Source organism: Anomaloglossus baeobatrachus, chromosome 6, assembly GCF_048569485.1.
Source record: "Anomaloglossus baeobatrachus isolate aAnoBae1 chromosome 6, aAnoBae1.hap1, whole genome shotgun sequence".
In the NCBI taxonomy this organism is placed as follows: domain Eukaryota; kingdom Metazoa; phylum Chordata; class Amphibia; order Anura; family Aromobatidae; genus Anomaloglossus; species Anomaloglossus baeobatrachus.
Genome location: NC_134358.1, coordinates 237,377,033 through 237,403,214, shown reverse-complemented (window position 1 = coordinate 237,403,214; position 26,182 = coordinate 237,377,033). Strand labels below are relative to the sequence as shown.

At 42.7% G+C, this 26,182-nt stretch overlaps 1 protein-coding gene across 1 annotated transcript in view; it reads right to left on the bottom strand.

The window, feature by feature from the left end:
• The window catches only part of NEDD9 (neural precursor cell expressed, developmentally down-regulated 9), a 177,181-nt gene that overhangs the window by 101,226 nt on the left and 49,773 nt on the right, over positions 1-26,182 (bottom strand). The window lies entirely within an intron of this gene.

The window sequence follows — 26,182 nt, the reverse complement described above, 5'->3', positions numbered from 1 at the left end:
CCAAACACTGGCCTGTTTTACAAACAGAGCCAGTTTTGAGAAACGTTCTGCCCGAACGCCCTCTTATGACGGCTCGTCGTGGCCGTAGTTTACGCGATATGCTGGTCCACAGCCATTACGTAAGGCACAACAAACTACCTTTTCCTACTGGGCGGCCCTTAGTTGGCTCGTTCCCCTGTGGAACATGCATCGCATGCCGCCACGGGAATATCATTCGGGCAACATCCTTCATGTCCTCTAGTGGTTCCAGGACATTTGACATCCGACATTATATCTCGTGCAATAGCACTGGCATAATTTATTATGCCACATGTGAATGCAACTTGATATATGTCGGGCTTACTAGCCGGGAACTCAGAGTCCGGACCAGGGAACATGTAAGGGATATAATTGCCGCTAAACAAGTTAAACCTGAGGATGCCGACACTCTTAAAACTATCCCCCGCCACTTCCGGCTGCACCATCGGTCGGACCCGTCAGGTTTTAAGGTGAGGGGGATCGACCAGGTGCACCTCGGATTGAGGGGCGGTGATATACATAAGAGGCTGGCAAGGGCCGAGTGCCGGTGGATCTTTCTGCTCGAGTCGGTGGTACCCAACGGACTTAACGAAAGACAAACTTTTGCGTCATATTTGTAAACCAGCATGTCTCTCCTTTGCGGTTCGTGATAATTTCCGGTAATAGTTGGTTGCAAACCCCATGTGTTGTTTATGCTCTTTTGAGTCTTTTGTATTTTAATATTTTTATGCTCCAATTTTTAATTTCACTCTTTGTGTTTTTCTACCTTCTTCACAGTCTACCCCTTTGTGTCTCTAATATACCTGCCGGATGTTTTCCATGATATTCCCCTGAAGTGACAGTAACCAGAACACTGAACACTTATTTGGACCACAGCAAATGGACTGTCCTATATATAATAAAACTACTGGACTATCATTCCATCCACCTCTGTGTCCTACATTCTAATCAATGCAGATGTTCTCAGTATGCACCTTGTTGGGACGTTCCAAATTAAATATGTGCATGTGTAGCTATTGTATACTGTTATTGATACATGTGGTATACACACCAAGTATCCAAAATATGATTGGGTTGCCTTTGTTGATACTGACTTGCATTGTAATGCAGGCTTAGTGTGGCATACTCTAATTATAAATCTTCAGCTACGATTATATGCGATGTTGTTTTCTGGGATTCCCATATGTTTACACTTGCCCTTACTTTTGCCAGTACTCAATATGGTTCCCGCGATCGCACTTCCTGGTTGCGAGATCGCGCATGCGCAGTAGGCACGGCTCTCTTCCCGGCGTCCTCTGGGTTTTCTTGACGTCAATAAGGGATTTCCCCTCACCCAGATGACGCTCGAGCAGCCGCCCACGCTGACGCGGCGCCTCTCCGCCCCACTGAACTGCGACAGGTGTCGGCAATCATATACGAGTCTGGCAGGTATATTAGACCTATTTTCTATCTTGTTGTCCACTGTCCCCTGAAGCAGTCACCAACGAAACACGTGTCGGGACTACTCCCCTGTGTGTGCCTGCATGCTCTGTCTCCCATTACTTTGGTAAGCTCGGTACTGGCTGTTGGTCTTTTGCTGTGATTGACTATCTGCTATGTGTAGCTGGTACGACTTTTGTCCAGCTGTTACTTTCCATAGATTGCACCATGTTGTCGACTCCATGTCAGCACTGACCACTCCAGTGAGCTATAATTGACCTTTTTGGCTCTGATTTGCATGCTTTCACATGCGGGGTTTCTATCACCCTTTGTGTCTGTATAAACCTATTTATTATATATTTACCTTGTACTGTATAATTGCTTGTTCATTAAATGAATTTTTACTTGCACACTAGTGCATTTGATTATTTATTCATGGTTATGAAGCATGTATGCATCCTGGCAACATGATTGACTTCTCCCCCCCCCTGTGTACAAATTGTCTTCAGAAGTCTTTGCCCTCTATTGTTGTTAAGATCCAGTTGCACTGTTCTATGGTTCTCAAGTGTTTGTTTCTGTGTCTTTTCACAGTTTTCTTATTGAACAGTATGGATCATAGGGTCCGCGAAACCACGTGGCAGACCCAGTTGAACAAGGTTTTTGACACCGAGGGTGAATTGGACAACACGACTGACTCTAGAGCACACAGGGAACTTTGCAACCAGCTTAAGCTTTTACATAACCGCAGGATGAGACTGTGGTGGAATAAGGCGTTTATGCAGCGCTACGTTGACCGGGATTTGATACCAAGAGGTCTTAGGGTGCAAGTTTTTCCCTCTTTCAATGTCACGGATGAAGCCTTCAAACGAGACTGGGAGGACGCAGCTTCGGCGTGTTCTAAGTCCTTTATGCTTTTATTAATTAAAAATAATGAGGCCTCTCTCCGTGACCTTGATGGAGAGATCGCAACCCTATCAGACCGGCTGCCCAAAGAATTAACGTCCTTGGAACTATCCAGTTTCAATGAAACAATGGATAAAGAATTCACTAAATGGGAAAAGGAACTGGTCTCGAACAAAACTAAAAAATATCAACGAGACGTCACTGACTACAAGACTCAGCAGGTCTATCGCTGGAGGGGTAATATACGCCGGAGAAGGCATTTTGTCGGTCTGGCGGCCTCTGTATCCGCCTCCTCGGTTTCGTCAGTGGAGGACGAGAATGTGACCTCGCAAGCCCTATCGAGACCTGTGACCAGAGGGTTTATGGGGAAAAATCGATCCAATAAGGCACCTTCTGGCCCCCCCAGACCAACCCCGGGTGCAATTGCCAAAAAAGGCAATTCCAATGAACTGGAGGTGATTAATTTGTCCCAACTTGTTCTTTCTGATGACCAGGTTGAAGTGTTAAAATTAGGGTTAACTTTTGTACCTGAATGTAACTTTGATTTGTTTACAGTTGCAAAGGACTTGAACCTGTTCCTCAGAAGGCTGATCCTCCACAAGTTACATTTCAAGACTTCTGGTCCAGGCTTGTCCATCACTGAGGCCGAGGAGGAGGCAATACGTACACTTGAGGAACTCGAGGGTCAGGCATCTGGTGAGTTGTCTGGGGTCTTCCCTATACACCTATATCCGCGCTCCACCACGTTCCCCCCGCTTACGCTGTGCCCCCAGGTTCAGATCTTTCATGACCTGGTCATGAGGGACCTGAAATCTCTCTCAAGGAGCAAGCCATCTAATAATCTTTCAGTTAGACATCAACGGGCCCTTGAGGAATTGATGAAGTTAGAGGGGGTCGTGATTAAACCAGCGGATAAGGGGGGTAACGTGGTGATTTGGCCCACCACTATGTATGAGCGCGAGGTGTATAGACAACTGAGGAATACTGACTTCTACCAGCTGCTGCCCTCAAATCCGACTAATGCCTATGTAACACAGTTGACTCTCATACTCGAAAATGCTCTTACCGCCGGCACTATTACTAAAAAGATCTATGATGGTCTCCTTCCTAGGTTGCCGGTGACGCCCACGTTTTACCTACTGCCAAAAATACATAAAAACCCTCGGGTCCCACCTGGACGTCCGATTGTCTCTGGCATGGGAGGGCTATGCGATGCAGTTTGCAAGTTCATAGATTTTTATCTCCAACCTCTGGTTGAGACGCTGCCCTCCCATGTCAGGGACACCTCGGACGTCCTTAGGAGGCTCAACGGCCTAACGGCGGACGTGGGTATATCGCTGGTGACCTTGGATGTGGAGACACTTTATACCAACATTTGCCATGAACATGGTTTGCAGGCGGTGGAGTATTTTCTGAGTATGAGCAACTGGGCACCTACCCTACAACAGTTGATATTGGAGTTATTGGAGTTCATACTGACGCACAATGTCTTCACCTTCGGGGAACGGTTCTACCTCCAGCGGCGCGGCACTGCTATGGGAGCGGCTTGCGCGCCATCGTACGCAAACCTCTTCCTGGGTTACTGGGAGAGGGAGGTTTTCGGCGGTGGCGTGCGGGCTAGCTCCCATGTGCAGTGCTGGCTCCGCTACATTGATGACATTTTTGTCATCTGGGGGGGAACCACCTCGGAGCTTGAGGACTTTGTGCGTCACTTGAACTCCAACTCTTTTAACATCTACCTCACTTTCCATGCTGACCCTGTTAAGGTGGACTTTTTGGATATTAATATATCCATTGCGGACCAGCGCTTGCTGGCTACTGACATCTATCGCAAGCCCTCCTCTGTTAATGCCCTTCTTCACGCATCCTCTGGCCACCCTAAGTCCACTATCAATGCCATCCCGATAGGACAATTTATCCGTCTTAAACGGATTTGTTCTGACACGGGGGTATTTGAGGAGCGTGCCAATGAGATGCGTGATAGGTTTAGGGCGAGGGGTTATAGTGCAAGATCTATTAAAAAGGCTTATAAACGCGCACGGTCTGCCCCACGAGACCAACTCCTTCTGAGATTCAATCCCAATACGACATGCTCTATTGAACCCCAGATCCGTTTCGTGTCATCATTCAACCGGCAGTGGGAACACATCAGAGGATTTTTTTCCAAACACTGGCCTGTTTTACAAACAGAGCCAGTTTTGAGAAACGTTCTGCCCGAACGCCCTCTTATGACGGCTCGTCGTGGCCGTAGTTTACGCGATATGCTGGTCCACAGCCATTACGTAAGGCACAACAAACTACCTTTTCCTACTGGGCGGCCCTTAGTTGGCTCGTTCCCCTGTGGAACATGCATCGCATGCCGCCACGGGAATATCATTCGGGCAACATCCTTCATGTCCTCTAGTGGTTCCAGGACATTTGACATCCGACATTATATCTCGTGCAATAGCACTGGCATAATTTATTATGCCACATGTGAATGCAACTTGATATATGTCGGGCTTACTAGCCGGGAACTCAGAGTCCGGACCAGGGAACATGTAAGGGATATAATTGCCGCTAAACAAGTTAAACCTGAGGATGCCGACACTCTTAAAACTATCCCCCGCCACTTCCGGCTGCACCATCGGTCGGACCCGTCAGGTTTTAAGGTGAGGGGGATCGACCAGGTGCACCTCGGATTGAGGGGCGGTGATATACATAAGAAGCTGGCAAGGGCCGAGTGCCGGTGGATCTTTCTGCTCGAGTCGGTGGTACCCAACGGACTTAACGAAAGACAAACTTTTGCGTCATATTTGTAAACCAGCATGTCTCTCCTTTGCGGTTCGTGATAATTTCCGGTAATAGTTGGTTGCAAACCCCATGTGTTGTTTATGCTCTTTTGAGTCTTTTGTATTTTAATATTTTTATGCTCCAATTTTTAATTTCACTCTTTGTGTTTTTCTACCTTCTTCACAGTCTACCCCTTTGTGTCTCTAATATACCTGCCGGATGTTTTCCATGATATTCCCCTGAAGTGACAGTAACCAGAACACTGAACACTTATTTGGACCACAGCAAATGGACTGTCCTATATATAATAAAACTACTGGACTATCATTCCATCCACCTCTGTGTCCTACATTCTAATCAATGCAGATGTTCTCAGTATGCACCTTGTTGGGACGTTCCAAATTAAATATGTGCATGTGTAGCTATTGTATACTGTTATTGATACATGTGGTATACACACCAAGTATCCAAAATATGATTGGGTTGCCTTTGTTGATACTGACTTGCATTGTAATGCAGGCTTAGTGTGGCATACTCTAATTATAAATCTTCAGCTACGATTATATGCGATGTTGTTTTCTGGGATTCCCATATGTTTACACTTGCCCTTACTTTTGCCAGTACTCAATATGGTTCCCGCGATCGCACTTCCTGGTTGCGAGATCGCGCATGCGCAGTAGGCACGGCTCTCTTCCCGGCGTCCTCTGGGTTTTCTTGACGTCAATAAGGGATTTCCCCTCACCCAGATGACGCTCGAGCAGCCGCCCACGCTGACGCGGCGCCTCTCCGCCCCACTGAACTGCGACAGGTGTCGGCAATCATATACGAGTCTGGCAGGTATATTAGACCTATTTTCTATCTTGTTGTCCACTGTCCCCTGAAGCAGTCACCAACGAAACACGTGTCGGGACTACTCCCCTGTGTGTGCCTGCATGCTCTGTCTCCCATTACTTTGGTAAGCTCGGTACTGGCTGTTGGTCTTTTGCTGTGATTGACTATCTGCTATGTGTAGCTGGTACGACTTTTGTCCAGCTGTTACTTTCCATAGATTGCACCATGTTGTCGACTCCATGTCAGCACTGACCACTCCAGTGAGCTATAATTGACCTTTTTGGCTCTGATTTGCATGCTTTCACATGCGGGGTTTCTATCACCCTTTGTGTCTGTATAAACCTATTTATTATATATTTACCTTGTACTGTATAATTGCTTGTTCATTAAATGAATTTTTACTTGCACACTAGTGCATTTGATTATTTATTCATGGTTATGAAGCATGTATGCATCCTGGCAACATGATTGACTTCTCCCCCCCCCTGTGTACACAGCGTCTGAATATGTAAGAGCTGTCAGATGTTGTACCACTGCTGCTGATTTGGCTGAAGAATTTACAATTATTGATGAGAGATTTAAAGCGAGGGGTTACTCCCAAGCTCATCTGGATCATTCCAAAAATAAAGTGAATCTCAAGGATAGGGAACAGTATCTTGACATGTCAGTGAATAAAAAGAAAAAAACTTTTAATTTTGATAAAAAAAAAACCCAGTGGTTTTTTCTACTAAATCTAGTAGAAATTATCATCAGGTTACAAATATTATTAGGAGATTCCTCCCTATTCTTTTGTCAGATGAAACCCTATACAAAATTCTTGATCAAGGTGTGAAATTTGTGTCTAGGAAAAACGCATCTCTGGGCAGTCGATTATCCCCTAGTGATCACACAGCTTTAACTCGGAGAAATGTTAATCCTAATACTAGTCTTAATTGGCTTCCAACATGTGGGTCTTACAAGTGTGGGGGTAAATCCTGCGGTCTTTGTAGATTCATGGTCGGTGCACAAAATTTTTCTTTCAATGTTAATGGAAAGATTTTTAAAATTAAGGATATGATAAATTGTGGCACCGATCATGTTATCTACTGTATTTCCTGCAGTGAATGCTGCCTTCAGTATATCGGCAGTATGACCCGTCCTTTGAGACGTAGGATTTCAGAGCATGTTTATGACTCTAATCACACTACTACTATCAGGAATCTATCTGGAGCATCACAGCATTTTTTTCTAAACATGCTGGTAATATCGACACTTTGCAGGTGGTTGCTCTTGAGAAGGTTAGATTGCCAAAGAGAGGAGGTAATTTGAAGGAATTATTATTACGCAGAGAAACATTTTGGATTTTTGCTATGGATACACGATCTCCTCTAGGCATGAACCGCAAGAGCGATTTGCACTTTATTTATTAAATGTACCTGTAAAAAATGTTTTTCCATGATTCTCTTTTTTTTTCTTTATCCTGGCTTCTTTACTCTCCTCCCACTTCTGTCCTCACTGGGTTTACAGCTTATTTTAATTAGTCCATTTCCATTCATTCAGTAGAGACTGACTAAGAGCCATTGGGTTCGAAATGCATCCTCTCTGACAGTTGTTTATACCCTGTTTGGACTTTTTTTATATGGATTTTAATTTGATTTAATAAAATTTTTGGATTTTCATATCCCTCGGACTTTGGTGCTGGATTACCCTCTGTCTACAATCTGGATTGCCAGTATACCCTTTCCCTTGCACGAGTCCTGGATATGGTGACCCCTCCTTTGGCTACAGGTGAGCGGATATCAATCTTTCTTTTTGTCCCTGATTTTACAAAAAAATCAGTGTTCAAGTTCGGAGTTTGGGTGCTTTATCTATGCAAACCACTTGAGCAAGCATCAGGGTGCTCTGGTATGCTCAGTGCTTAAGCCAGTGCCCCTGTAGTGTTTGTTTCGCACGGGTGTAAAATTAATGTTATCATATGTAGTGTGTACAAAAAAAAAAGTAACAAAATGTAAAAATCTGCCCTCCATCCCCCGGAAGTGCTCTCTTAATGTCTGGCTGTATATAAGTGGAGAGCCAAACTGCCCAATCAGTGACTTCCAATGCAATTCAGGTCAAGTTTGGGTCCAGAACAGAACTTTATCTAAAGTCCGACTGAACCCGCAGAACTCAAATTTCTACGTATCCACTCATCTCTATTAGTGATCTATTGCAAATATGCATCATAGGTTGCTTAGGGGTTATGGGAGACTAGTTGAGATGCACAGTGGCTCAGTAGTCACTATAGCCTTGTAGTGCTGTTGTTCTGGGTGCAAATACCACCAAGGACAACATCTCCAAGGAGTTTTTATATTCATCTTGTGCTTATGTAAGATTCCTCCGGGTATATTGCCTTTGGGATAAAAAACAAATCACAAATTGTTCTCCATTGTACAATGGCCCTCTACCACTACATCAGGAACTAAGGATAAGAGAAAAGCTGAAGAACCAACCAGCTTTTGTATTTTTGTATATTTTGTATTGACCTGTAATTTTGGAGATTCACAGACCTGACTGATAGAATGTGACATACATTTTTATATAATTCTGCCATTGGAACATTTTGATGATATGATTCAATGTTTCAATCAAAAATATTCAAATTTCATGTCTTTGATCATGTTTTATGCGAGTTTATCTCCAATAATAGTCATATTACACCAGTACAATTGGAGAATCTTGAGAAGCCAGTAGTTCATTGATGTAGATGTCCCTTAGAAAGTGCTACTTTTGTTAATGCTACATAAAGTATCAATTGTTTTCTTGGTGACCAATCAACACCCACATGTATTGTAATATCTCTGAGTCATAATCTGGTACAATATACAGATTGTAGCCTTTGTAGATGAAACAGGAAACAGCAGTAGTATGAAATAGCAGTAAATTGGCATGTAATGCTCTTCAGCTTGTTCAAGCTGGCCTGTCACAAAGAAAGAAGATTTGAAGATAATATTCTACAAGCAGTGAATTGTGTAATTGTAGACAATTTTTTCCTCTAACCAACCTACATAATTTCTGTTCTGATATATCCATGGCATCATGCAAGGATACAACTGATATAGAAAAATCTTAAAGTTGTGCATTGCAGATAGAATATTTAATTTTAAAGGAGTACTCCCATAAAGTTTTCACCCATTTTATATATATATATATATATATATATATATATATATATATATATATATATATATATATATATGTAATATGTGTGTTTATATACTCACTTACCTTTGCTCTCTCTGGTGCCCAGCACCGTTCTGCTCTGTTTCTTAGCGAGTATTGTCACCACAATTGCAACTAGTCGGCTCACTTTATGTTCTGTGCGTGAGCCGTAAGTCTTTTATATTGAAAACCTATGGGGCCTCATTCTGACTGTCCATACACTTACATTGTAAACTTATTTCCAGGTCCTGCTGAGCGCCGTGTGGCCCGGAAAGTTGTCATAGCAGTGACATCACTCAGAAGAGGAGAAAAAACAGAGCTGGACACCGGAGAGAGCAGAGGAACATGAGTACATTAACACACTCATACTACATTACATTCATATACAGTATACACACATTTAATAAATAGCAAACTTAATCGGACTGCTTCTTTAATAAAGATGGCTACATTCAATGTACCACATACCATTTGGGCCCTTGTGTCTAAATGTGAAACTTATGCACCTTTTAAACTAAACTATGCATTTGATTGCTTTGCCCCTGACTGTAGTAACGTTAATGAATGGACTCAAAATGCAACAATTATGCCACAACTGGCCTCTGTTTTGTGATATAGATTATACCCTCATAAATACCTTGTGAGATAAGATATCTTATGTAGAGTCATTTTTCTGTAAACTGAATCAGTCAGTAAAAAAATAACTATGGTAATTACTTTTTTTTTTGTTCTATACAAGTGTATCCCAATAAATTAGAATATCATCATATAGTTCATTTATTTCAGTAATTCAGTACAAAAGGGAAACACATATATTATATAGAGTCGTTACACACAGAGGGTATTTCAAGTGTTTATATCTGTTAATGTTCCTATTTAATGTAGATAATGTAAATAGTTAATGTTCCTAATGTACCTATTTGAAGTGTTTATATCTGTTAATGTTGATGGTTATGGATTACAGCCAATGAAAACCCAAAAGTCATTATCTCAAAAAATTAGAATATTATATCAGACCAACTGAAAAAAATATTTTAAACTCAGAAATGTTGGCCTACTGAAAAGTCTGTATAGTATATGCACTCAATACTTGGCCGGGGCTCCTTTTGCATGAATTACTGCATCAATGCGGCGTGGCATGGAGGCAATCAGCCTGCAGCACTGCTGAAGTGTTTAGGAAGCCAAGGTTGCTTTGATAGCAGCCTTCAGCTCATCTCCATTGTTGGGTCTGGTGTCTCTCATCTTCCTCTTGACAGTACCCCATAAATTCTCTATGAGGTTTAGGTCACGCAAGTTTGCTGGCCAATCAAGCACAGTGATACTGTGGTTATTAAACCAGGTATTGGTACTTTTAGACAGGTGCCAAGTCCTGTTGGGAAATGAAATTTCCATCTCCAAAAAGCTTGTTGGCAGAGTGAAGCAGGAAGTGCTTTAAAATTTCCTGGTAGACGGCTGCTGACTTTGGTTTTGATAACAGTGGACCTACACCAGCAGATGACATGGCTCCCAAACCATCAGTGATTGTGGAAACTTCACACTAGATCTCAAGCAGCTTGGATTGTGGCCTCTCCACTCTTCCTACAGACTCTGGGACCTTGATTTCCAAATGAAATGTAAAATTTAGTTTAATCTGAAAACAATACCTTGGACCATTGAGCAACAGTCCAGTTCATTTTCTCCTTTGCCCAGGTAAGACACTTCTGGCATTGTCTATTGGTCATGAGTGGCTTGACACAAGGAATGCAACAGTTGTAGCCTACATCCTGAATACGTCTGTGTGTGGTGGCTCTTGAAGCACTGACTCCAGCAGCAGTCCACTCCTTGTGAATCTCCCCAAAATTTTTGAATGACCTTTTCTTACCAATCCTATCAAGGCTGCGGTTATCCTGGTTGCTTGTGCACCTTTTTGTACCACACTTTTTCCTTCCATTCAACTTTCCATTAATATGCTCGGATACAACACTCTGAACAGCAAGCTTCTTTAGAAATGACCTTTTGTGGCTTACCCTCCTTGTGGAGTATGTCAATGACTGCCTTCTGGACATCTGTCAAGTCAGCAGACTTCCCGATGATTCTGTAGCCTAGTGAACCAGACTAAGGGGTACTTTGCACACTACGACATCGCAGCTGCGATGTCGGTGGGGTCAAATCGAAAGTGATGCACATCCGGCGTCGCTGTTGACATCGGAGTGTGTAAATCGTTTTTGATACGATTAACGAGCGCAAAAGCGTCGAAATCGTATCATCGGTGTAGTGTCGGTCATTTCCATAATTTCGGAAGGATCGATGTTACGATGTTGTTCCTCGTTCCTGCGGCAGCACATATCGCTGTGTGTGAAGCCGCAGGAGCGAGGAACATCGCCTTACCTGCGTCCCGGCTGCAATGATGAAGGAAGGAGGTGGGCGGGATGTTTACGTCCCGCTCATCTCCACCCCCCTGCTTCTATTGGCCGCTTGCCGTGTGACGTCGCTGTGGCGCCGCACGACCCACCCCCTTAGGAAGGAGACAGTTCGCCGACCAGAGCGACGTCGCAGGACAGGTAAGTGAGTGGGAAGCTGCCGTAGCGATAATGTTCGCTACGGCAGCTATCACAAGATATCGCAACTGCGACGGGGGCGGGGACTATCGCGCTCGGCATCGCTACCATCGGCTTGCCATGTCGTAGTATGCAAAGTACCCCTAAGGGACCATTTGAAATGCTTAGGAAGCCTTTGCAGGTGTTTTGTGGTAATTATTCTAATTTTCTGAGGTATTCACTTTTGGGTTTTCATTGGCTGTAAGCCATAATCATCAATATTAACAGAAATAAACACTTGAAATAGATCATTCTGTTTGTAATGATGCTATATAATGTATGCATTTCCCTTTTTGCATTGAATTACTGAAATAAATTAACTTTTTGATGATATAATTTATTGAGATGTACTTATACAATCTGTACAATTCAGTTACAAAAATGTTTTTAATTTTTTCATGTTGAATAAAGGAAAATAAAGAACTAAAATAATGTGGTTGCATAAAAAATTCACACCCTTAAACTAAAACCTTGTGGAAGTACTCTTTCAATTTATCACCTTACAGTAGCTTCAGGCCAACCCTCAAATTTTTTATTAGATTAAGATCTGGGTTTGGGTGGGCCATTCCACAAATTTGACCTTCTGGCGAAGCCATTCTTTGGTTAATTTAGAGATGTACTTAGGGTCTGTGAAGTGCTGAAAGATAAAATACCTCTTCATCTTCAGCATTTCAGCAGGGGTCTGAAGGTTTTGTTGCATATTTGACTGATATTTGGAACTGTTCATAATAATTCCTTCAACCTTGAATAAAAGACTCAGTTCCTTTTGCTGTAAAATAGCACTAAAGCATAATGTTGCCTGCTGCATACGATAATGATTTTCTTACATGACAAAAATATGGCATTTTAACATGGGTGCATAGATTTTGTCTATCTATATCCACTATATGTACTCCTCAGTATTAATAAGCTTTGTCTAGTCCCATCCCCAACATTAAGTGGAGTGTGCCTCTAAATAAATTAGGTGCAGTTTACTCAAATGATTCTTATTTTATCATGTTTTAATAAACCTGCCATATAATGTTCCCAAACCATAGGTAGCATTTACTGAGTTTCACACCTCAGAAGTGCAGAGAATGTCTAGTGTTCAGTCTGCTTCTTTAATTCAGCCAATCTCTGATATGAAAGTGGCACAGCTTTAGTGCTTATTTTGAATCATAAAATTAAAGAATGATAGAGTTGAAAGAGACCTCAAGGGCTATCGGGTCCAACCCCTTTCAAGTGAAGGTTTTCCTAAATCATCCCAGCTATATGTTTATCTAGTTTCCGCTTGAAAATTTCCATTGATGAAGAGCTCACTATTTCCCATTGCAGCCTGATCCACTCTCTGACTGCCCTCACTGTCAAAAAGCTTTTTCTAATTTGTAATCTTCAACCCAATCCCACCTCTACCCTCCCTTGTCCTGCCTTCCTTTGAAGTGCACTCTGTCCGCATCTATTCTCCCTCCAACCTCCAAGTGGCCGTCATATACAGACCCCCCGGGCCCAACCACTGCCTTTATCGACCAGTTCTCTGCCTGGCTTCTACACATTCTCTCTGCTGACATTCCCACTATCATCATGGGTGACTTCAACACCCCCACTGACACCAGTCAGTCAGCGGCTTCCAAACTCCTCTCCCTCGCTTCATCTTTTGGTCTAACTCAGTGGTCCGCCTCTGCCACCCTTAAACATGGACACACATTAGACCTTATCTTCACCCGTCTCTGCTCTCTATCTAACCTCACAACCTCCCCTCTCCCCTTATCTGACCACCATCTACTGACCTTTTCAGCCCTGTCCTCCTCACCTTCCCCCCCCTGTCCAGCACCTAGCACACCCCCGCAGAAACCTTGCACACGTCAACATACACAGCGTTTCTGACTCTATCCTACCGCTGTCCTCCATATCTTCAGTCCACGACACAAACAGTGCCACCACGTTCTACAACGCCACTCTCACATCAGCTATTGATTCAGTCGCTCCCCTTGTGCATGGCAGAGTGAGACCAATCAATAGACAACCCTGGCACAACAGCCTCACTAAAAAGCTTCGGCAAGTGTCTAGGGCTGCAGAGCGGCGCTGGAGGAAAACGCACTCCCAGGAAGACTTCACCACATTCAAAAATGCAATTCACACATTTCGTTTGGCCCTCACCTCCGCTAAACAGGATTACTTCAGAAACCTCATATCCTCTTTAACACACAACTCCAAACAGCTATTTAATACTTTTACCTCCCTCCTTCTCCCACCACTGCCCCCTCCAACCTCCCTCATCTCCGCAGACGAATTTGCTACACATTTCAAAGAAAAGATCAACCAAACCAGACAAGTCTATTCTTCTCAACCACCACAGCCCCTTCATATAACAGACCACTGCCCCTCCCCCATAAACTTCCTCCCCACCATCACCGAAGGAGAGCTTGCACATCTTCTCTCAAAAGCGCACCTCACCACCTGCGCACTTGACCCCATCCCATCCCACCTCCTCCCCAACCTCACCGCTATGCTTATTCCAGCCTTAACTCATCTCTTCAACCTATCTTTAACAACTGGTACCTTACCTTCTGCCTTTAAACATGCAACAGTCACACCCATCCTAAAGAAACCTTCCCTCGACCCAACCTCTACTACCAGCTATCGCCCCAAATCACTACTGCCGTTTGCCTCAAAACTCCTGGAATAGCATGTCCATGCTGAACTTTTCTCCCACCTCTCCTCTAACTCTCACTTTAACAACCTACAGTCCGGCTTCCGTCCACATCATTCCACTGAAACTGCCCTGAGTAAAATCACAAATTACTTACTTACTGCCAAAGCTAACAAGCACTTCTCTATACTCCTACTTCTAGACCTATCCTCAGCCTTTGACACTGTCGACCACTCCCTCCTACTACAGATCCTCTCTTCCCTTGGTGTCAGAGACCTCGGCCTCTCTTGGATCTCTTCATACCTCTTCAACCGCACTTTTAGTGTCTCCCACTCCCACACTACCTCTTCATCCCGCCTTCTTTCTGTTGGTGTCCCTCAAGGCTCTGTCCTGGGACCCTTACTCTTTTCCATCTATACATTTGGCCTGGGACAACTCATAAAGTCCCATGGCTTCCAGTACCACCTATATGCCGATGTCACTCAGATCTACCTCTCTGGTCCAGATGTCACTTCTCTGCTATCCAGAATCCCAGAGTGCCTATCGGCTATATCTTCCTTCTTTTCCTCTCGCTTCCTGCCTTGTTCTTCATACCACACATCCAATCCCTGACCACCTCCTGCCATCTTCAACTCAAAAATATTTCCAGAATCCGCCCTTTCCTCAATTCTCAATCTACAAAAATGCTAGTGCATGCTCTCATAATCTCCTGCCTCGACTACTGCAACATCCGCCTCTGTGGTCTCCCTGCTTACACGCTCGCCCTCTCCAGTCCATCCTTAATTCTGCTGCCCGAATGATCCACCTCTCTCCTCAATACCACCCCACTTCTCCTCTCTGCAAATCCCTCCATTGGCACCCAATATTCCATCGTATCCAATTCAAACTACTAACACTGACCTACAAAGCCATCCATAATCTGTCTCCTCTGTATATCTCTGAACTAATCTCTCGCTACACTCCAAAATGTAATCTCCGGTCCTCCCAAGATCTCCTTCTGTCCTCCTCTCTCATTCGCTACTCACGCAACCGACTCCAAGACTTCTCCCGAGCATCCCCAGTCTCCTGGAACTCGCTGCCTCAACACGTCAGATTATCTGCTACACTCGCAAGCTTCAAACGAAACCTGAAAACTCATCTGTTCAAAAATGCCTATAACCTTCAATGACCCCACCACCATGCGGAGCTGCCGCCCCACCACCGTGTGGAGCTGCCGCCCAACCTACATCCCACCTACTGTCTCCTCCCCAAAATCCTTTAGAATGTAAGTCCGCAAGGGCAGGGCCCTCTTCCCTCTGTACCAGTCTGTCTATTGTAACTTGTATATGTATTCTGTATGTAACCCCCCTCTCATGTACAGCACCATGGAATCAATGGTGCTCTATAAATAAATAATAATAATAATAATCTCCTTCCTTTAAGTTTCATCCCATTGCTTCTTGTACTTTCTTGTGTTAATGAGAATAGGGTAGTTCCCTCTACACTGTGACTGCCTTTCAGGCATTTGTAGACCACTATTACATCTTCTCTCAGCCTTCTCTTTTGTAAAATAAACATTCCTAGTTATTTTAGCCGGTCTTCATAGGACATTGTTTGCAGACCTTCTACCATCTAGTTGCTCTTATCATGATGTGAATGTAGGATAGCAAGGTACAGGGGGCTCCTATACTGTTCCTCATGCTAGGGGACCCAAGGCTATTCCTAACCTCCGGATTACCCCTGATGGTGGAGATTTCAGAGTCCTGTGCCTAGCTATTCTCCTGACCAGAACTATACTGCCCTCCCCCCAAGGAAGGAAGGGGCAGGAGAGTGATGGCAACACAGATAAAGACAGAAAGGTAAAAACCAAAACTCAGACTCACACTGGAAATCCACAGAAACAAACAGTAAGAAACTAAGAAAAGCAAGAAACATATACCAGCAACAAAAGGACAACAAGGGTTAACATAACAGCTGCTCACAGCAATGAAGTACTACAACCGCCGTTAAGTCTAGATCACAACACCTCCCCAGATCAGTATAGAGAAGCTATAGCTGGCATTAAAGGAAGGGTCCAGCCAGCAAATATAGGAGGAGAGCAAATGTGTCTGGCTCCCCCACAACTTGTGATCAAAGTAGACTTACAAGCAGCCCAGCAGAGATGCCAGAATCTGTCGTCTCCACAGATCCTGATGCCGCATGATAGTCTGAGATGTTTGTAAAAACCTTCGTGTGACAGCTCTTCATGGGACTTGCTCCAATATTTCAATGTTTTTCTTGAACTGGGGTGCCCAGAATTGTGGACAGTATTTTATGTGGGATCTGACCAAGCCAGAGTATGGAAGAGTAATTACCTCTCTTGATCCAATTTCAATGCTTGTCTTGATACATCCTTGAATTTTGTTCACCTTTTTAGCTGCAGCAACACACTGTTGGCTCATTTTTAATCTGTGATCTACTTTTATGCCCAAGTCCTTTTCCCCGGTGCTATCGCTAGTTCTATTCCTCCCATGCTATATACGCTTTTTAAATTTCTTTTACCCAGATGTAGGACTTTGCATTTGTCTTTGCTAAACACACTTCTGTTAACCTCAGCCCATAGTTTGAGTTTGTCTAGATACTTTTGAATACGCTATCTTCCATCTCTAGTGTTGGCTACTCCTCCTATCTTTGTATCATCTGCAAATTTTATGAGCCTGTACTGTCTGAAAAGTCTGTACTGCCAAAGAAAAATTTGTAAACTAAAAAGATTAAACGTTTTTGCCTCTGTATCATGGCTGAATGGACAATAACAGTCTTGTCACACTACACACTCTAGACATAAAGCAGATCTATGATAGGGGCCTTTACTTGATCCTTCCGTTCACTCTGAACATTAATGGATTCTTATTTATTATCAATAATAGGAAAAACCCAGTTATATAGAGTCTAAGGGGAACTTTGCACACTACAACATCGCAGGTGCGATGTCGGTGGGGTCATGCCGAAAGTGACGCACTTCCTGCGTCGCTCTCGACATCGTAGTGTGTAAATCCTAGATGATACGATTAACGCGCGCAAAAGCGTCGTAATCGTATCATCGATGTAGCGTCGGCGAATTCCATAATTGCACTGACGCGATGGTCCGATGTTGTTCCTCGCTCTTGCGGCAGCACACATCGCTGTGTGTGAAGTCGCAGGAGCGAGGAACATCTCCTACCTACGTCACCGTGGCTCCCGTCGGTTATGCGGAAAGAAGGAGGTGGGCGGGATGTTTACATCCCGCTCACCTCTGCCCCTCCGCTCCTATTGGCCGCCTGCCGTGTGACGTCGCAGTGACGCCGCATGACCCGCCCCCTTAATAAGGAGGCGGTTCGCCGGTCGCACGGCAGGTGAGTGCATGTGAAGCTGCCGTAGCGATAATATTCGCTACGGCAGCTAACACAATGATATCGCAGCTGCGATGGGGGTGGGGACTATCGCGCTCGGCATCGCAGCATCGGCTTGCGATGTCGTAGTGTGCAAAGTACCCCTTAGTGTATAAGATTCTTAGCAAATGTCCTATTAGTAGTGCTTGTAGTTTATATTCTCTATTTATTCTATTTAGTGTAGAAAAAAGCTAAAGGTTGTCAACGATGGATAACCCTTTTAACTTTGTACTCCAACAGTAAATTTACTGTAGAGTTTCCAATGAATAATAAGGCTTAAAATGATGAGACTGCTGCAATGAAAACAAACATTTATATCCATCTGCAAAGCTAAGAAATGGAATGAAGTTAATTATAAAGCTTATCGCATAGCCTGATTTGTAGAAAATCATATTCTATTAGGAATAATGATTTAGTAATAGAAAAAATATATTGCAATCGTAATGGAAAGCGGCTGTGAATATTTACATTTCTGCAGAGCATGTATGTGCAGAAGTTACAGATTTATCTCATAATAGACAGTATACACATATGTCATGACTTAACAGCTGGTATCCTATTGTAATTAATTAGGCTCTAGAAATACATAGTAAGCAGCAAAGCTCACCACAGCTAATCTGTATGCAATAATGTACATTCAGCATGGTCTCCAGCTCTCATTGTAGAGTTAAACTTTTTGCTCTATTGTTGAGATGATTGAATCTTTAATCGTCTAAAAATTCAATTTGTTGTAAATTCATTAACAGTGAATCTCAAACATTTAATTGCAAGATAATTGCATATCTGGCTATGGGGAGACGTTGTCAGGGAAGGGAGAGTCTTCAGGCAAGCCGGGGTCAAGTAACAGGAGGACACATTTGGACACAGGGAGTACACAGAAGCGTAGTCAGGTCACAATCCGAGGGTCAGAATTCCAGAAGGGTACGTAATAGATTCAGGGAGAAGACAGAGGACATGGTCAAATAACGGTCCGATGTCCAAAACCAGGAAAACCAGGAGGTCATGATGAGAACAGGGAGCAGGCAGAGAGGAGTCAAATAGGGGTCCGGGTCAAGAAACAAAGATCAGAACACATGCAGAAACACAGGCAATAGCAAAACTACAGAACCAAAATGTATGGCTGGCAAGGTTCTGTGAGAGCATGCTCAGTAAAGAGGCAGAGCAATTACCAGGAAGATGGGACACTTGAGTAATCAGCACTGGAATACTAAGCTGTCAATCAACCTGCCAGCTCAGTGCTCAGGAGAACACAGCAGAGCATCTCCTAATGTGCAAGATACTCTACACAGAGGAATTGTGTCACTGCCAGCTCAGTAGTCCAGGAAAGTGCAGCAGAGCATCTCTTAGTGTGCAAGATGCTCAGCACAGAGGAATCTTGACAGTTACGTTTAGAGGAAAATGGGAGAAGCTTTAAAGACTTAGAACACCATCCCAACTGTCAAACATGGGGGTGGAAACATCATATTGTGGGGTTATATTGCTGCAGGAGGGACTGGTGGACTTCACAAAATAGTGGAATCATGAGGAAAGAAATTTATGTTGGAATACTGAAGCACCATCTCAAGACATCTGCCAGGAACTTAAAGCTTGGGCAGAAATGGGTCTTCCAAATGGAAGCATACTGCCAAACTGGTTACAAAGGGCCTTAAGGATAACAAAATCAATGTTTTGGAGTGGCCATCACAAAGCCCTGATCTCAATCCTATTGAAAATTTATGGGCAAAGTTGAAAAGGCCGGTATGAGCAAGGCGACCTACAAACATGGCTCATTACACCAAGTACTGTCAGATTGAATGGTCCCAAATTCCTACCAACTATTGTGAGAAGCTTGTGGAATGATATCCAAAAAGTTACACCCGTCATACAGTTTAAGGGCAATGGTACCAAATACTAATGAAATGTATGTAAACTTTTGACTTTGCAGAAAGTAATAAAAATGCTTTATAATATTCTCTCTCTCATTATTCTGATATTTGGCAAATATAACTAATTTTGTTAATCCTAATTGACCTAAAATGGGACAGATTTAGGCCATATATACACGCTGCATTTTTTGTTGCACTTATGTAGCATTGTTGGTGCAGTTTTGTTGTCAGAAAGCTCTCACTTTTGACTTCCCAACAAAGTCTATGAGAAGTCAGATTTGCTGTGTGCACATTGCAGTATTTTTTGTCTTCAGTTTATTTGTCACAAACTTCTGACAAAAAACTGCAGCATGGTCTATCTTCTTGCGTTTTTGGCTTGCTTCTAGCGAAAAAAACCACATCAAAATAGCATGGTCAAAAACGCACTAAAAACACAGTATCATTACAACCTTGTTTTTTTTTTTTTTACATTTCTGGGACACAGTGCAGTTTTGGAGCAGCTTAGGTGCAGTTTTGTTGTGACAACAAAACTGCAGTGTGCGCATGTAGCCTTAATTCTAATTTCATGTCAGATAGTGAGAAAAACATGCAGATGTGTCTTTTTTTGATAGTGTATGTAAACTTCTGGTTTCAACTGTAAGTATATTTCTGTCTTAACTATTTTATTTAAAACTTGAAAATTCTTACAAATAAGTATGCAAAGACAATGCAGCAGAGTTTTCTGCATAAAATGTGTGAACATTAATGTTTCCTGAAGAACGCTTTATATGCTCATGTGAAATTAGGTTGTGGTTGATGTGTTATGCAAGAAGATCTAGGGTTTAAATAATTCTGGCTTCTTTACATCATGAGCTTTATTTGAGACCTAATTATACAAAACACATAAAGTACTGTCCCAAGGGTTATTAAATTAGCTTGCTGTCAGGTTATACTATCTAAGAATGGAGTTTCTTGATTCCACACATGGACATCAACCTTAAATAATTAAAGTGGTTTTTTTCTGTTGTATGTGTAATGCCACTGAATTGTAAAATTAATGTTCCCTGTCTTTTAGCACTGTGTTACTAAAATGATGAAATATGCTTACTACATCTATTTAACAGGTACATGGTTATGATCTTGTGGACATCCATCTTATAGAGATAAAAGTTGCAGCTGACTCCAAGATAAGAAAACATGCTGTCTCTCTATTTCTTCTGTTCCAAAAAACTCTATCCTAACAAAAAAGACATCACAAACGCATGTAAAATTGCTAAGTCAATTTCACCTGACTCTCTGTAATTATTATCTTCAGCCAAATTATAGCCAATGAGGTTTCATTTAGATAACCATAAGCCGACATACCTTATTGTGAAATTTTAAGGTTGCACCAAATAGGAATACTCACAGAACAGAGCTTACGGTTATGCACTCTAGGAAACAGTTTTGGGCGCAAAATGTGGTTTTATCTGCGACAATGGAAAGGATGCAAAAAGAGAAGTCTCTCACCTGGTATGGTTGTGCCTCACACAACCTTGATATGACCCTGAAACCAGCCGCTGAGAATACCACAAGCCATAAGGCTAGAGTAATGCATAGGAACCGGAGTACAACGTGGTTTGAAAACCTGCGCTGCTGGGGAAAAATTGAAATAACCAAATGCTTGGAGGATGACATGAAAGCTGGTTTATTTTCTTCACGCTTCAGAATGATCCTCACTTCTTTTTCAGGAAAGCCACCGAGCTACCTGACAAAAGAGTGATGATTACTCTGAAACATATAGAAAATAAACCAACTTTTATGTCATCCTCCAAGCATTTGGCTATTTGAATTTCTCCTCAGCAGAGCAGGTTTTGACACCACATTGTACTCCAGATCCTATGCCATCTGCACACTAGTGGCAGGTATTGGGCAAGGTTATTCTCTTCATGGTATCAAAATGCCCTAATCGATCATATTGACCTGTTCAAATTTCCTTTCATGTGCAGTAAAGGGTCAATGCTGGAAGCAGGATCTTTTAGGCTATGTGCGCATGCTGCGGATTTTGCGGCGGATTTGCTGCAGAAAATGTGTCTAACATTGCTGCAGTCAATTCCCCAGCAAAACCTATGGGTTTTTAAAAATGCAGTGCGCACACTGCGTTTTCTTATACCCATGGATTTTCTGCTGCGGAATTAATGAGTATGCCACTTCTTTTCCGCAGGTACCTGCGGTTTTTGCCATAGATAATGGTAAAAATCTGTGGGGACCAACTTGCGGAAAATCCGCGGTAAACCGCGGCAAAAACGATGCGGTTTTACCGCAGTTTTTGCCTTGGGTGCGGGATTCTTTCAGAGGGTCCGTTTTTTTCTTAAGAAAAAGTCACTTTCTAGTGCGCAAATAGCTCAAGGCTTCTCCTGAAATAAAGTGACACGCCATTCACTATCTATAGGATTTCGAAATGAGCTTTTAGGAAGACTCCACCCTGCACTTGCTCATTATAGAAACAATTCAATATCTCTGCTGCCACTGTAGTCAGATTCTTAACTAATTGCTGTAGTCTAAAGGTCCAGTCACACTAAGCAACTTACCAGCGATCCCAACAACGATAGGGATCGCTGGTAAGTTGCTAGGAGGTTGCTGGTGAGATGTCACACTGCGACGCTCCAGCGATCCCACCAGCAACCTGACCTGGCAGGGATCGCTGGAGCGTCGCTACACGAGTTGCTGGTGAGCTCACCAGCAACCAGTGACCAGCCCCCAGCGCCGCGTGGAAGATGCTGCGCTTGGTAACTAAGGTAAATATCGGGTAACCAACCCAATATTTACCTTGGTTACCAGCGCACGGAGCTACACGTGCAGAGAGCAGGGAGCAGCGCACACTGAGCGCTGGCTCCCTGCTCTCCTAGTTACAGCACACATCGGGTTAATTACCCGATGTGTGCTGCAGCTACATGTGCACAGAGCAGGGAGCAGCGCACAATGCTTAGCGCTGGCTCCCTGCTCTCCTAGCTACAGCACACATCGGGTTAATTAACCCGATGTGTCCTGCAGCTACATGTGCACAGAGCAGGAGCCGGCACTGACAGTGAGAGCGGCGGAGGCTGGTAACAAAGGTAAATATCGGGTAACCAAGGACAGGGCTTCTTGGTTACCCGATGTTTACTGTGGTTACCAGCCTCCGCAGAAGCCGGCTCCTGCTGCCGGCACATTTAGTTGTTGCTGTCTCGCTGTCACACACAGCGATCTGCGCTTCACAGCGGGACAGCAACAACTAAAAAATGGCCCAGGACATTCAGCAACAACCAACGACCTCACAGCAGGGGCCGGGTTGTTGCTGGATGTCACACACAGCAACATCGCTAGCAACGTCACAAAAGTTGTTCGTTAGCAGCGATGTTGCTAGCGATGTTGCTTAGTGTGACGGGGTCTTTAGGCGATTTGCATGACATCAAGTCTTTCTCTGATAAAGGACTCATGACAGTAGCCATCAGCATCATGGTATAAGGGATGAATAATCAAGGAATCTTTTCACCTCACAATCAGTAGCTTACCGATACTGCCTTTTAATGACCAGTTTGCTCGCCATAATGAAGCAAGGCAATGGAGTCATATAGTTTCTCAAAATTATGCAATTTTTTTTAGTCATGACTTGAAAAAGTCCATCTGGTTCACCCCATTATTGGTTATCATGGAAACATTTTTGAAATTGAAGTTTTATAATGTTGTTTTTATTGGGAATATTCCAGACATTTATTTGTTGTTAAAATATGTGGGCAAAATAATTATATAGCATTATTCAACATTCAACTCTATTATAAATCCTTATCAATTATTTTTAGGTGAATGTTTAAAATTTAAATCCAAGAAATAAACAATGTGCCTGCTTGAACTATTGCTCTTGAGTATCTGTGCTCCTAAATTACTGTGGGCAGTGAATATTGAAGTACTTTATTTAACAGCCTAATCCCTGCAATCCTTCAGAGCAATTAGAATTCTTATAAACAGGCTTTCTATAGGTAATTGCTGTTCTCCACGACAACAAACATGTTGGAATGCAAAGACTACAATCTAACACTGAAGACCTGAACTAAAAAAAGTATTTTATGGTCAAATGGAGCTAACTAGTGAGATACATACAATCTATGGTATAATTAAAGATACAATGTAGATAGTAGGTGGTAATAGTTTAGAGTGATAGTGTAAACCTGTAATTTAACTGGTGCCATGACCATTATCAGTGGACAAGATTAAGGGATATACTGTATATCTGGTTTGTTACAATATCTTTGTAGTAGACTAATACTTTTTTTACCCTTTGGGTTCTTTTTATGCATCTCATTTTTGCATCACTATTTTGCTTACCTTTCTTCCACCATATTTCTATTTTACATTTGTAATTATTTTAGATCATGGCTAAATATCTTTTACATCTTGTACTTTTTTACAGCTAAAATCCACTCACCTATCCCATAGTGACATTGTTGACTGAAGACATGGGATGTATCACGATGAGCGAGCTTCATTGTGGGAATGAAGAAACTTTGGCAAAGTAAGGTTTTTTTTAGTTACCAATGCAATTTGATGACAGACCAGCACCTTTTTCAAGGTAAAAAAAAACAAATGTGGACGACACACGACCTGTGAGCTCTAAAAAGCTTAAATGGCCACCAATAATTGAGTAAATACCTATAAAAGGGAGGGGAAAAAGAGGAATAGAGAGGAATGGGATAATCAAGAAAGTAAAGATAAAAACAAAAATGTGTGGGACAATATAATGAGAAACAGATTGTAACTAGAAAGTAAAAGCAGAGAACTTGTGAAAGAGTTAGAAAAGCCAAAGAAAATGAAGCAAAAAATGAAGTAAAAAGAAAACTGGGAGGAACCTATATGTAAATGGGAAAAAAAGTGAGAGAGGGAATGAAAGAATTAGTGTGAGATCATAGAAAGATGGGAAATTAAATGTGGGTAAATAGAAGAAAGGGCTAAAGGGAGAAAAGCATGAGAGAAAAAAAGGGTGGAGCTGCAACGTGGGTGGTGATAAGTGTTGAAGAAGAAATAGGTGGTAAAGGTTATTAGATAAGTGGAGCAGTTCTGTTGCCATGAAACATACTAACAAAGTGAAAATTGCATTAGAGGGATGGATATTAGATTGAGAGTGAAAATGGTTGTGACTTACAGATTTTATATAAGAAGAAAAAAAAGGTACAGTAACACACATTGCAACTCCAACCTTTTTCTTTCATATTTTTCTCACATCACATTCTTTCATCCATTCACCCACATTTAATTGCCCATCTCTCCATGCCCTCACACTAATATTTTCTTCCTCAATCTCACTCTTGCTCTAAGTCAAGTCCTTTTCTCACTCTGATTTTTTTCCTCTATATATAGGTTTTCGTAAGTTCCTTTTCTCTTTTTGTTTATTTTTTCCCTCCCCCTTTTACAGTGAGCTTGTTCTCAATGGAAATCCTCAAGCAAAAGCTGGATAACCTTAAAACTGGATGATTTAGGAAAACCTGCCCTTAAGGCCCCTTTCAACCATTCTACGATTCTATGATTCTTCTGTATTTTACGGCATTGTTACTGTTTTGCTCCTGGTGTTTGAATCTTTTTTTCTTTCTGTATACTACAAATTACAGCTTGTACTCACATTCCCTAATAGCTCAGTTTTTTATTAGGTTGATGCCCAAGCAAAGGGTCACTAGTTCAAATCGAGGAGCAGCCACGAAGATTTCCCAACAAAAGAGAAACAGCATCATACAGCTAATTGATAGTAGTCTCTCGGCCAAGAAAACTGCCAAACTGCATCATGTGAGTGCCACGACAGTTGGGAGTATTTGAAATGAAGTCCGTCCATCCATTCAAAAGCCAAAAGGTGGACGTCCAGAAAAAATATCAACAAATCAGCTCATCACAAGGCCTATCAGTTCTGGTGTAACAAACAGTGAAGGTGGCTCATGTACTTCATAATAGTGAGATGACAGACGTCCATGCATGAACCTTGAGATGCACGCTACACAAGTCTGGAATGGTAATCCAAAAAAAGGTGAAGAAGCCTCAACTTCAATATCATCATAACAAGAACTACAAGCACCAGAAAGTCTGGGACACCACACCAGACTAACCTAAGACAAGCTATAGCTGGCATAGGAGGAAGTACCCAGCCAGTATATATATATATATGCAGGGAGTAGATGGGATAGGATTCCACACAACAGGTGATCGAAGAGAGCAAACAAGCAGACTAGCAGGGATTAGGTAGCCTGCCTATGAATCAGCACACAGCAGATCAATGCCCAAGTCTGCCTGCATTGCTCCCAGACACTAAAGAAACTCTCAGGCAGAGTGTCAGAATCAGCAATCTGAACAAGACCTGATACCGCCATGACATGTGACATGTGACAACACCTTAAAGCAGTGTTCCCCAACTCCAGTCCTCAAGAGCCACCAGCAGGTCAAGTTTTCAGGATTTCCTTACTATTCTATTACCTGTGCAATACTAAGGTAATTCTGAAAACATGATCTGTTAGTGCAGGGTTCCCCAACTCCAGTCCTCAAGGCCCACCAACAGTGCATGTTTTCAGGATTTCCTTAGCATTGCACTGCTGTTGGAACCAGCACCTGGGCAGGTAATTACATTAACAC